This window comes from Stenella coeruleoalba (genome assembly GCF_951394435.1).
Source record: "Stenella coeruleoalba genome assembly, chromosome: 9".
Lineage (NCBI taxonomy): Eukaryota > Metazoa > Chordata > Mammalia > Artiodactyla > Delphinidae > Stenella > Stenella coeruleoalba.
Genome location: NC_137155.1, coordinates 45,927,454 through 45,940,742, shown reverse-complemented (window position 1 = coordinate 45,940,742; position 13,289 = coordinate 45,927,454). Strand labels below are relative to the sequence as shown.

Below are 13,289 nucleotides of genomic sequence, written 5' to 3'. Positions count from 1 at the left end.
CTAGAGAACACTTACTGAACGCTGGCAGAAGACCTCAGATCCCAAAAGGCAAGAAACTCCCCACATACCTGGGTAGGGCAAAAGAAAAAAGAAAAACCACAGACAAAACAATAGGGATGGGGCTTGCCCCTCTGGGAGGGAGCTGTGAAGGAGGAAAAGCTTCCACACACTAGGAAGCCCCTTCACTGGTGGAGACACGGGGTGGCAGTGGGGAAGCTTCAGAGCCACGGAGAAGAGCGTAGCAACAGGGGTGCAGAGGGCAAAGCGGAGAGAATCCCACACAGAGGATCGGAGCCGACCAGCACTCACCAGCCTGAGAGGCTTGTCTGCTCACCCGCCGGGACGGGTAGGGGCTGGGAGCTGAGGCTTGGGCTTCGGAGGTCAGATCCCAGGGACATGAGTGGGGTTGGCTGTGTGAATACAGCCTGAAGGGGGCTAGTGCACCACAGCTAGCCGGAGGGAGTCCAGGAAAAAGTGTGGAACTGCCTGAGAGGCAAGACACCAGTGGTTGTGGGTGCACGAGGAGAGGGAATTCAGAACACCACCTAAACAAGCTCCAGAGATGGGCACGAGCCATGGATAACAGCACAGACACCAGAGACGGGCATGAAACACTAACGCTGCTGCTGCAGCCACCAACAAACCTGTGTTCAAGCACAGGTCACTATCCACACCTCGCCTCCTGAGAGCCTGTGCAGCCCGCCACTGCCAGGGTCCCGTGATCCAGGGACAACCTCCCCGGGAGAACACAGGGTGCACCTCAGGCTGTTACAACATCACGCCGGCCTCTGCCGCAGCAGGCTCGCCCTGCATTCCGTACCCCTCCCTCACCTCCAGCGTGAGTGAGCCAGAGCCCCCTAATCAGCTGCTACTTTAACCCCATCCTGTCTGGGCGGGGAACAGATGCCCTCAGGTGACCTACATACAGAGGCGGGGCTAAATCCAAGGCTGAACACCAGGAGCTATGGGAACAAAGAAGAGAAAGGAAAATTTCTCCCAGCAGCCTCAGGAGCAGCAGATTAAATCTCCACTATCAACTTGATGTACCCTGCAGCTGTGGAATACCTGAATAGACAACGAATCATCCCAAAATTCAGGCGGTGGACTTTGGGAGCAACTGTAGACTTGGGGTTTGCTTTCTGCATCTAATTTGTTTCTGGTTTTACGTTTATCTTAGTTTAGCATTTAGAGTTTATTATCATCAGTAGATTTGTTTATGAATTTGGTTGCTCTCTTCCTTTTCTTTTATATATATATATATATATATATTTTTTTTTTTTCCTTTTTCTCCCTTTTTTTTTTTTTAATGCGGTATGTGGGCCTCTCACTGTTGTGGCCTCTCCCATTGCGGAGCACAGGCTCTGGACGTGCAGCCTCAGCGGCCATGGCTCACGGGCCCAGCCGCTCCATGGCATGTGGGATCCTCCCGGAACAGGGCACGAACCTGTGTCCCCTGCATCAGCAGGTGGACTCTCAACCACTGCGCCACCAGGGAAGCCCTCCTTCTTCTCCTTTTGTAAGTGTGTATGTGTATATCTCTTAGTGTGATTTTGTCTGTATATCTTTACTTTTACCATTTGTCCTAGGGATCTGTATATCCGTTTTTCTTTTTCTTTTTTTTTAGTATAGTTTTTAGTGCTTGTTATCATTGGTGGATTTGTTTCTTGGTTTGGTTGCTCTCTTCTTTCTTTCCTTTTTTTATCATTTTTTAATTTTTAATAATTTATTTTTATTTTAATAACTTTATTTATTTTGTTTTTCTCCCTTTTCTTCTGAGCTGTGTGGCTGACAGGGTCTTGGTGCTTCAGCTGGGTATGAAGCCTGAACCTCTGAGGTGGAAGAGCTGAGATCAGGACATTGGCCCACCAGAGAGCTCCTGGCCCCATGTAATATCAAACAGAAAAATCTCTCCCAGAGATCACCATCTCAAAGCTAAGACCCAGTACCACTCAACAACCAGCAAGCTACAGTGCTGGACACCCTGTGCCAAACAACTAGCAAGATAGGAACACAACCACACCCATTAGCAGAGAGGCTTCATAAAATCATAATAAGGCCACAGACACCCCAAAACATATCACTGGACGTGGTCCTGCCCACCAGAAAGACAAGATCCAGCCTCATCCACCAGAAAACAGGTACCAGTCCCCTCCACCAGGAACCCTACATAACCCACTGAACCAACCTTACCCACTGGGGGCAGACACCAAAACAATGGGAATTATGAACCGGAAGCCTGCTAAAAGGAGACCCCAAAGACAGTAAGTTAAGCAAAATGAGAAATACACAGCAGATGAAGAAGCAAGGTAAAAACACATCAGACCAAACAAAGAAAGAGGAAATAGGCAGTCTACCTGAAAAAGAATTCAGAGTAGTGATAGTAAAGATGATCCAAAATCTTCAAAATACAATGGAGAAAATAAAACAAATATTTAACAACAAACCAGAAGAACTAAAGAGCAAACAAATAATGATGAACAACACAATAAATGAAATTAAAAATTCTCTAGAAGGAATCAATAGCAGAATAACTGAGGTAGAAGAACAGATAAGTGACCTGGAAGATAAAACAGTGGAAGTAACTACTGCAGAGCAGAATAAAGAAAAAAGAATGAAAAGAATTGAGGACAGTCTCAGAGACCTCTGGGACAATATTAAATGCATCAACATTCAATGCATCAACATTCAAATTATAGGGGTGTCAGAAGAAGAAGAGGGGAAAAAAAGGGACTGAGAAAATATTTAAAGAGATTATAGTTGAACACTTCCCTAATGTGGAAAAGGAAATAGTCAATCAAGTCCAGGAAGTGCAGAGAGTCCCATACAGGATAAATCCAAGGAGAAACATGCCAAGACACATATTAATCAAACTATAAAAATTAAATACAAAGAAAAAATATTAAAAGAAGCAAGGGAAAAACAACAAATAACATACAAGGGAATCCTCATAAGGTTAACAGCTGATCTTTCAGCAGAAACTCTGCAAGCCAGAGAGGAGTGGCAGGACATATTTAAAGTGATGAAAGGGAAAAACCTACAACCAAGATTACTTTACCCAGCAAGGATCTCATTCAGATTTGACAGAAATTAAAACGTTTACAGACAAGCAAAGCTAAGAGAATTCAGCACCACCAAACCAGCATTACAACAAATGCTAAAGGAACTTCTCTAGGCAGGAAACACAAGAGAAGGAAAAGGCCTACAAAAACAAAAACAAAACAATTAAGAAAATGGTAATAGGAATATACACATAGAAAATTACCTTAAATGTAAGTGGATTAAATGCTCCAACCGAAAGACATAGACTGGCTGAATAGATACAAAAACAAGACGAATCTATATGCTGTCTACAAGAGACCCACTTCAGACCTAGGGACACATACTGATTGAAAGTGAGGGGATGGAATAAGATATTCCATGCAAAGGGATATCAAAAGAAAGCTGGAGTAGCAATTCTCATATCAGACAAAATAGACTTTAAAATAAAGACTATTACAAGAGACAAAGAAGGACACTACATAATGATCAAGAGATCAATCCAAGAAGAAGATACAACAGTTGTAAATATTTACACACCCAACATAGGAGCACGTCAATACATAAGGCAAATGCTAACAGCCATAAAAGGGGAAATCGACAGTAACACAAACATAGAAGGGGACTTAAACACGCCACCTTCACCAATGGACAAATCATCCAAAATGAAAATAAATAAGGAAACACAAGCTTTAAATGACACATTAAACAAGGTGGACTTAATTGATATTTATAGGACATTCCATCCAAAAACAACAGAATACACTTACTTCTCAAGTGCTCATGGAACATTCTCCAGGATAGATCATACTTGGATCACAAATCAAGCCTGTAAATTTAAGAAAATTGAAATCGTATCAAGGATCTTTTCCAACCACAAGGCTGAGACTACATATCAATTACAAGAAAAAATCTGTGAAAAATACAGACACATGGAGGCTAAATAATACACTACTAAATAGCAAGAGATCACTGAAGAAATCAAAGAGGAAATCAAAAAATAAACAAATGACAATAAAAACACGACAGCCCAAAACCTATGGGATGCAGCAGAAGCAGTTCTAAGAGGGAAGTTTATAGCAATACTATTCTACCTCAAGAAACAAGAAACTTCAAAAATGAAAAACCTAACCTTACACCTAAAGCAATTAGAGAAAGAACAAAAAAAATCCCCAAAGTTAGCAGAAGGAAAGAAATCATAAAGACAGATCAGAAATAAATGAAAAAGAAATGAAGGAAACAATGGCAAAGATCAGTAAAACTAAAGGCTGGTTCTTTGAGAGATAAACAGAATTGATAAACCATTAGCCACACTCATCAAGAAAAAAAGAGGGAAGACTCAGTTCAGTACAATTAGAAATGAAAAAGGAGAAGTAGCAACTGACACTGCAGAAATACAAAGGATCATGAGAGATTACTACAAACAACGATACGCCAATAAAATGAAGAACCTGGAAGAAATGGACAAATTCTTAGAAAAGCACAACTTTCTGAGACTGAACCAGGAAGAAATAGAAAATATAAGCAGACCAATCACAAGCACTGAAATGGAAACTGTGATTAAAAATCTTCCAACAAACAAAAGCCCAGGACCAGATGGCTTCACAGGCGAATTCTATCAAACATTTAGAGAAGAGCTAATTCCTATCCTTCTCAAACTCTTCCAAAGTATAGCAGAGGGAGGAACACTCCCAAACTCATTCTACAAGGCCACCAACACCCTGATACCAAAACCAGACAAAGATGTCACAAAGAAAGAAAACTACAGGCCAATAACACTAATGGACATAGATGCAAAAATCCTCAAAATACCAGCAAACAGAATCCAACAGCACATTAAAAGGATCATACACCATGATCAAGTGGGGTTTATCCCAGTAATGCAAGGATTCTTCAGTATACGCAAATCAATGTGATAAACCATAGTAACAAACTGAAGGAGAAAAACCATATGATCATCTCAATAGATGCAGAAAAAACTTTTGACAAAATTCAACCCATTTATGATAAAAACCCTCCAGAAAGTAGGAATAGAGGGACCTTACCTCAACATAATAAAGCCCATATATCACAAACCCACAGCCAACATCATTCTCAATGGTGAAAAACTGAAACCATTTCCACTCAGATCAGGAATAAGACAAGGTTGCCAACTCTCACCACTATTATTCAACACAGTTTTGGAAGTTTTAGCCACAGCAATCAGTGATGAAAGGAAATAAAAGGAATGAAAATTGGAAAAGAAGAAGTAAAACTATCACTGTTTGCAGATGACATGATACTATACATAGAGAATCCTAAAGATGCTACCAGAAAACTACTAGTGGTAATCAATGAATTTGGTAAAGTAGCAGGATACAAAATTAATACACAGAAATCTCTTGCATTCCTATACACTCATGATGAAAAATCTGAAAATGAAATTCAGGAAACACTCCCATTTACCACTGCAACAAAAAGAATAAAATACCTAGGAATAAACTTACCTAAAGAGACAAAAGACCTGTATGCATAAAACTATGACACTGATGAAAGAAATTAAAGATGATACAAACAGTTGTAGTGATATACCATGTTCTTGGATTGGAAGTACCAACATTGTGAAAATGACTCTACTACCCAAAGCAATCTACAGATTCAATGCAATCCCTATCAAACTACCAATGTCATTTTTCACAGAACTAGAACAAAAAATTCCACAATTTGTATGGAAACATAAAAGACCCCGAATAGCCAAAGCAATCTTGAGAAAGAAAAACGGAGTTGGAGGAATCAGGTTCCCAGACTTCAGATATAATACAAAGCTACAGTAATCAAAACAGTATGGTACTGGCACAAAAACAGAAATATAGATCAATGGAACAGGGTAGAGAGCCCAGAGGTAAACCCACGCACATATGGTCACCTTATTTTTGATAAAGGAGGCAAGAATATCCAATGGAGAAAAGACAGGCTCTTCAATAAGTGGCACTGGGGAAACTGGACAGCTACATGTAAAAGAATGAAATTAGAACACTCTCTAACACCATACACAAAAATAAACTCAAAATGGATTAAAGACCTAAATGAAGGGCCAGACACTATAAAATTCTTAGAGGAAAACATAGGCCGAACACTCTATGACATAAATCATAGCAAGATTCTTTTTGACCCACCTCCTAGAGAAATGGAAATAAAAACAAAAATAAACAAATGGGACCTAATGAAACTTCAATGCTTTTGCACAGCAAAGGAAACCATAAACAAGATGAAAAGAAAACCCTCAGAATGGGTGAAAATATTTACAAACAAACAACTGACAAAGGACTAATCTCCAAAATATACAAGCAGCCCTTGCAGCTCAAAATCAAACAAACAAACAACCCAATCCAAAAATGGGCAAAAGACCTAAATAGACATTTCTCCAAAGAAGATATACAGATTGCCAACAAACGCATGAAAGGATGCTCAACATCACTAATTATTAGAGAAATGCAAGTCAAAACTACAATGAGGTATCACCTCACATCGGTCAGAATGGCCAATATCAAAAAATCTACAAACAATAAATGCTGGTGAGGATGTGGAGAAAAGGGAACACCCTTGCATTGTTGGTAGGAATGTAAACTGATACAGCCACTATGGAGAACAGTATGGAGTTTTCCAAAAACTAAAAATAGATCTACCATACAACCCGGCAATTCCACTACCGGCCATATCCCCTGAGAAAACCATAATTCAAAAAGAGTTATGTTCCACAATGTTCATTGCAGCTCTATTTACAATAGCCAGGACATGGAAGCAACCTAAGTGTCCACTGACAGATGAATGGATAAGGAAGATGTGGCACATATATACAATGGAATATTACTTAGCCATAAAAAGAAACGAAACTGAGTTATTTTAGTGAGGTGGATGGACCTAGAGACTGTCATACAGAGTGAAGTAAGTCAGATAGAGAAAAACAAATATCGTATGCTAAAACATATATATGGAATCAAAAACAAAAAAACGTTCTGAAGAACTTAGGGGCTGGACAGGAATAAAGACGTAGACGTAGAATATGGACTTGAGGACACGGTGAGGGGGAAAGGTAAGCTGGGACAAAGTGAGAGAGTGGCATGGACATATATACACTACCAAATGTAAAATAGATAGCTAGTGGGAAGCAGCCGCATAGCACAGGGAGATCAGCTCGGTGCTTTGTGACCACCAGAGGGGTGGGATAGGGAGGGTGGGAGCGAGATGCAAAAGGGAGGAGATATGGGGATATATGTATACATATAGCTGATTCACTTTGTTATACACGAGCAACTAATACAACATTGTAAAGCAATTATACTCCAATAAAGGTGTTAAAAAAAAAAACTGTTGATTTTGCCTATATCCATATGTATCTCATTAGTGACACATGTAAGTGTAAAGATGACCCAACATTTACCAATAGTTGCATTTGAAAGCTTCCAATGTTTTCCAAGGGAAGGTCAGACAACCATTGTTATTCAGCACCCAGTGTAAGTCAAGAACACCAAAGTAACTGTTAGAAGACAAAGTTATTCCCTTCAGTATTTCACCATCTTAAACCTTAGGCTAAAGAAAATCCCCATCCAAATAGTAGATCAATTCACTTTTCTTGAGTACAAAGTATTATTAGTGGTCCTGGAAGTGGCCCCCAGTCAAAATAGCAAACAGAAAGAAGCATGGGAACATGTGACAGAATTCCTTATTCAGAAATGCTATAAAGGGATATGACAAAATTTCTAATAACTCTCCAGGCTTTGTTGCTGTGTTCCCTAAATTATTGTGGAGAGGGCACATGTAAATTGGCCCTTCATAGAGGACTTAAATAGGATTGTAGCTGCAGGCAGAGCCTAGGCATTCTTATCCAATATCTATCTCCTATCCCTTCCCGATAGAACCCGATTTTGAAAGTTTATCCTTTGACCCTCAGTTCCAGAGAAAGGTTTTGTTTTGTCTAAGCCAATCAATATTTGACAGTTCCCTAATGACTGACGAAGGGGTACATGGCTTCACTTGGCTCAAACAGACTGCGGCTGTGCTCTGTGCTTAGAGAGAGGTTTTCTATCTGTTCTTGATTTAAACAATGGAGCATATGGCATGTTACACCAGAAGGTACCCAGTGTGAATGAGGGGAACCAGCCTAAGATGAGACCAGGGCTGAGGATTGCAGAACACAGAGAAGGAAGGAAGACGGGTCCTTGATGAGCCGCTGTTCATGTTGTCTTGGGGCCTGCCCCACTTTTGAATTTCCAGTTATATGAAATCATTAGCCAGGGTCAGTGGGAATCAGATATGTTTCATACACAGATTATATTAACTAACACATTGAGTCAATATCCATGGCACAGCTTTATAGACATTTGGCTGGAGAATATGATTAAGAGCGTAGGTCTGTAGCTATTGGAGTTTCATGGGAAAACCATGGGCCTTGAAAGGGGACAGACCTGGGTTCCAATGTTGGCTCCTCTATTTACTTGTTGTAGGGTCTTGGGCCGGTAGCCTATCTCTTTGCTTCAGGTGACTCACATGTCAACAGTAAATTATACTATATCTATCTGATAGAATTTTAAGGATTAAAATGTCAGTGAGATAAAATTACATAGTGACTGGCACATAGTGAATGGGCAAAAAATGGTAGCTAGTAGCTAGTATTAGCTACTTAAAGAAATATTTTTTGACCCAAGTCTCATTTCTTTGATCCTTCCTATAAAACTTTGAAGAAGTATTGCCTAAAATCGTTCTTCACTTCCTCAAGTTCAAGTCTATTTGTAGCCTACTATAATCAGGTTTTAGTTTCCCTATCAAGGTCATCAAATCCACTGAATTCTTCAGGTAGTCATCTTCCTCTTCATTTCAGTTGCACTTGACTCAATTGACTAATCCCTCCTTTTCATAGTACTTTATTTTCTTGGCTACCAGAACACCATCCTTTCTTGAATTTCCCCCTGCTCTGTTCATTGATTGCACCTTTGCTGGCTTTTCCTCCTCTGTTTTCCTCTAAATTTCAGGATATTCCCAAGCTCAGTCCTGGCCCTCTCTTCCTCCCTCTCTGATCTCCCTGTGTGACAATTCAGCCCCCAAGGATTTATCTACCATTGGTTTGCTGACGACCTTCACATTCACACCTCTAACCCAAATCTTGCCCCTGAATTCCAGGTCATAAATGCAGCTTCCTGCTTGACATCTCCGCTGGGATGCCTATTTTTCTCTCTTCTCATGTAACCACCCTAGTGCAGCCGTCATTCATCTTACCTCTGCTATCATAATAGCCTCTTAATTAGTGTCTCCATTACAACTCTGGCCACTCCCCACACCACCTCTCTCCATTTTCTACCCAGCAGCCAGAATGATGAAAAAAAAAATGCAATTCAGAACATATTCCTTAGCTGGTTAAAATCCTCCAATGCTTTCCCGTAGCTCTTGTGATAAAATTCCAAACCCTAGCAAGGCCTACCAGGCTGGGCCACTGCCTTTCTCTCGACTCACCTCGTATCCTTCTCCCTCTTCACCACACTCCAGTCACTGTGGTCTTCTCTTGTCCTCAAACGGGCCCAGCTTAGGCCACTGCATTTGCTTTTCTCACTTTCTGGATTGCCCTTCCAATGGCTGAGTGTCATTTAATTCATTCAGTCTCCAGCGCAAAGTGTCATTTAATTCATTCAGTCTCCAGCGCAAAGATTACTTTTCCAAAGGAACCCCATAGCCACTGTCTATCACTTTATCCTGCTTCATATTTTTCACAGCACTCATTATGCTCTAAAATCATCTTGTCATCTGGCTCCCTCATTACAGTGTAAACTGCTGTAGAGCTGAAATCATATCTTTCTTATTCACCACTCTATTTCTCTCACTTAGAATAGTGCTCAGTACCTACTAGGTGCTCAAAAGTTTTTACTGAGTGAATAAAGGAATGAATGAGTAATAATAGTGTTTAACTAACATTGAACTGCATTTGGTATTTTGTGGAGTCCTTTCACTTTCATTACCTGGCATCATCCCCATGATAATCTGTGAGGTAGGTATTATTGTTAAATTCATTTACAGATGAACTGAGTAATTTGGTGCCCTTTTACCTCCACATCTAAAAGAGAATAGGTTGCATTTTTTTAAGTCCTCAAAGAAGAAGAAAGTCAAGGAACCTTAGTAAAATAATATAATAGGCTAAGCTAACCATCTGTGAACTTTTGCTTTTTGTTCTTAACCAAATGTTAGAAATTGAACTACATGTGTTTCTAGCCTGAACACTACAAACCATTCAAACAAAATTCTCTCTATTATTTCTGGGTCCAGATGCAAGAGGTCCATGGTAGTCAATGCTCTGTAATTAAATGAGATTTCAGGCTGAGCTTCTAATCCCCTGAGACACAGAATGTGCAGCTGTACTAATAACTCGGCCTATTATATGGAAAGCCAGCCAGGCCCTTATTTCTTTATGTATGTCCACACATATACACACACTCACACACATACATTCACATTTATATTTTTAAAGCCAACAACAATCTAAACACAAGGTTCTCATTCTGTCTTTAAATATGGGAAATAATATTAGATTAAGTTAATGTAATCACTAACATCATGTTCTGAAAATTGAAAACTAATGCAGCTTTGTTCCACACCCCCAAACTGCCCAAGAAATCAGAATTTCCAGAATACTCAGACCCATACTTTTCAATGATAAAATATATGTACCACACTTGGAGTAAGGTACATAATTTAATATTTTATTGTGTTTGATTTACAGGCTTCCTCAGTCCTTATTAAATTTCAGTTTTCACAATTGAGGAAAGGCCTTAAAGAAAACATACTTTGTGGTTAAAGATGTATCCCACATGTGCTGGGCAGGCAATTTAAAAGGCCTGTTAACTCTTCTCTGAGCCTTCACAGTGCTGCTGAAAATTCTGATTGCAAAGTTCAGGTGAGTAGGGCTGAAGCAAAAAGGGTCAGTGTTCAGATTCCAGGCTAAAAGTAATGCTTATTTCTTTGAGGTCTGATGTTACATCAATATCTACCCCAGAGCAAAATCTGGTATGCAAAGCTTTGGAAAATTATATGAAAGTGTGTCTTTTATCTTTTTTTTTTTTTTTAAAGAAATTTTAAGGGGGTGGGGAGAGTGATTTGTTTCTGACAACTTTGGCAAGGCTTTCACTAAGCACACTTTCAGGGCTTCCCTGGTGGCGCAGTGGTTGAGAGTCTGCTTGCCGAGACAGGGCACACGGGTTCGTGCCCCGGTCCGGGAAGATCCCACATGCCGCGGAGCGGCTGGGCCCGTGAGCCATGGCTGCTGAGTCTGTGCATCTGGAGCCTGTGCTCCGCAACGGGAGAGGCCACAACAGTGAGAGGCCCGCGTACCGCAAAAAAAAACAAACAAACAACAAAAAAAACCTAAGCATGCTTTCAGAGCAGCAATTCCCTAGCTGACAAAGGCCTGGACGTGACCTCAAATATCTACAGCTTGAGAAATGTTACACGGAGCCACAGATGACTTCAGTCAGGAATTCCAGGTCCCGATGAACAGGTACCTCTGGACTTTCAACTGTCAGTGCCGCTTCCTGAAAGCACTGCCTGCTCCAGGGACTCTGGCCACTGAAAAAGATTCAAGCTATGGAACTGAAATCACCGAAGAATAAAAATACCCTTTTGGTTTTTCCAAACAAACAGTCCCTGCTAATCTTAATCCAACTCCAATGCCACCTAACCTTGAAGATGTTTCCAAGTCTCTTATCCCTGGGGAACTATGCTCTCATGCCTCTCTTGCATCTTTGCATTTCTATTGTGTCAGTGATCATATTCTGTCCTACCCCCTATTCCATACAACAGGGAACAGGAGCCTTTGCCCTCTACTTTATATCCTCTATCTCATCTCAGAGTCACCTTTGATTCTTTCTTCTCCCACAATGACTCCATCTCATCAATCATTAACACTTCCTGATTCTCTTTTCTCAGTATCTCCTGAAAACATTCACTTCTTTACAGTCCCACTGTCCTATCTGAGTCTGAGCTACCTCCAGGTCTTGTTTTATCATCATAATACTCTAAAACGTTTTCCTGACTCAAGTCTTATCTCCGGTCTGCCTCCTCTTGCCCATTTATTTCTTGCTCTGTAGCCAGAGTGATTTTTTTCTAAAATGCCTATTTATCTGATCATCTCATTCCCTTGCTTAAAATTTTAGTATCATCCCATTGTCCTAGGGATGAGATCTAAACTCCTTACCATGGCTTACAAGGTTCTATCTCTCCCTTCTAACTCTTGTACTATACACTCCAGAGATACTTAACTCCTATTAGTTCCTCCTTTGAAGACTGTTGGGCCCTTTCTTGCCTCTGAGCCTTTGCCTATGCTGTTCCCCAGTACTCTCCCTATGGCTTCACCTGGCTAATTCCTACTCATGCCTTTGTTCTCACGTTAGATACAACTTCTACCTGGACAGCATCCTTGACCTCTATTTCATCTTGTTCTTTTCTAACACAGCATTTTGTCTTCCCCTAGCACAGCACTTAGACTTTATTATTCTTTTTCCCCTTTAGACTAGAAGCTCCCCAAGCACAGAAAGTCTATGTACTTTGCTCTTATATCTTCATCACCTAGCTCAGTGCCTGGCATGCAGAAAGGCATTTAATAGCCACTCAATGAAATATTAACCTTTATCCTTCCACACAATTTGACTCAGTGCCTTGTACATAATGGATGCTCAATAGCAATTGATGAATCAGATCAAATTGACACATTGCTCAAATTATCTGACAGAAAATGCAGGTTGTTGAGACACAGTAACACAATTAGCTGGTTTAGGAACTATTAAAAGGTTATTTTCTGAAAAATGGATTTGACTCTGGTGATCAATGACCTTTGACTACTAAGATGACCAGAATAAGCAGACCATGATATGGTTGCTGAAATCATCTGGAAGATATTGGTGTTTGATTTTTACTGTCTGTTTTGCAACTCCATCTATTGCCTAGAAATTGGTCACTATAGGGATTGGTAGGAATTAAAAATGACCGTAATCCTGATTATAATACCTACTAATAGGCATTTACCATGTCCTTTACACGCATCAACTCAATTAATCCTCACAATAATTCTGAAAAGTAGAAACTGTTATTATTCTACTTTACAGATGAAATAACTGAGGCTGAAAAAAGTTCAATAACTTTCTTAAAGTCACACAGCTGGAGAGTGGTAAAGACAGAATCTAAACCTCAGAAGTCTTATTTTGGATTCCATGCTTTAAAATATTATACTGTATTGC

At 40.2% G+C, this 13,289-nt stretch overlaps 1 protein-coding gene across 1 annotated transcript in view; it reads right to left on the bottom strand.

Moving 5' to 3' along the window:
- Positions 1–3,806: 3,806 nt before the first annotated feature.
- The window catches only part of SEM1 (SEM1 26S proteasome subunit), a 249,627-nt gene continuing 240,144 nt past the window's right edge, over positions 3,807–13,289 (bottom strand). Inside the window, exon 5 of the transcript XR_013829673.1 lies at positions 3,807–3,865. The gene's annotated coding sequence lies outside the window, so the exon portion shown is untranslated. The remainder of the gene's footprint in view (positions 3,866–13,289) is intronic.